This window comes from Orcinus orca, chromosome 3, assembly GCF_937001465.1.
Source record: "Orcinus orca chromosome 3, mOrcOrc1.1, whole genome shotgun sequence".
In the NCBI taxonomy this organism is placed as follows: Eukaryota; Metazoa; Chordata; class Mammalia; order Artiodactyla; family Delphinidae; genus Orcinus; species Orcinus orca.
The window spans coordinates 10,884,843-10,885,515 of record NC_064561.1 but is presented as its reverse complement, the minus strand read 5'-3'; positions in this window follow the sequence as shown (position 1 = coordinate 10,885,515).

Genomic DNA, 673 nt, shown 5'->3' with positions numbered 1-673 from the left:
CCTGCCTCCTGACACCTTCCTTCATTCATTTACTCAGCAAGGACTTACTGGACAGCTGTTATATGCCGTGTACTGTGCTGGGTGCTGGGGAGATAGTGGTGGACAGAACAGATGTGACCCCTGGGAGGTGGTCAGGGGAGGCTTCTTAGAGGAGGTGAATGGAATCTAAAGGATGAATAGCATTAACTAGACAAGGAAGGGAAGAAAGGAAGAGAGTTTCAGGCAGAGGGAAGAGTAAAAGTGAAAATCTTCTTGCAGAAGGGAACATGGTTCATTTGAGAAACAGCAAAGAGTCCATAGCGGCTGGAGCGGAGTGACAGAGGTAGACAGTGGAGGGAGATGAGGTCAGAGAGGTAGAGGATGGATCACTCAGGGCAATATGGGCTGTAATGAGAAGTTTGGGTTTTATTCTAAAGCAATAGTGGCAACAAACAACATAAACAAGGACAAAAGGTGAATGCCAAGCTTGGAAACAATTCTTCAAATCAGAGATAAAGGAATTTTGCCTTAATATATAAAGAGCTCCTACAAATCAATACGAAAACCCCCAATAATCCAATAGCCAAATGGGCACAGGATATGAACAAAAAGCTCAAAGAAAAGGAAATACAGATGGCTCTTAAACTACAACATATGCTCAACAAAATAATACACAATTTTCAGATCACCAAGA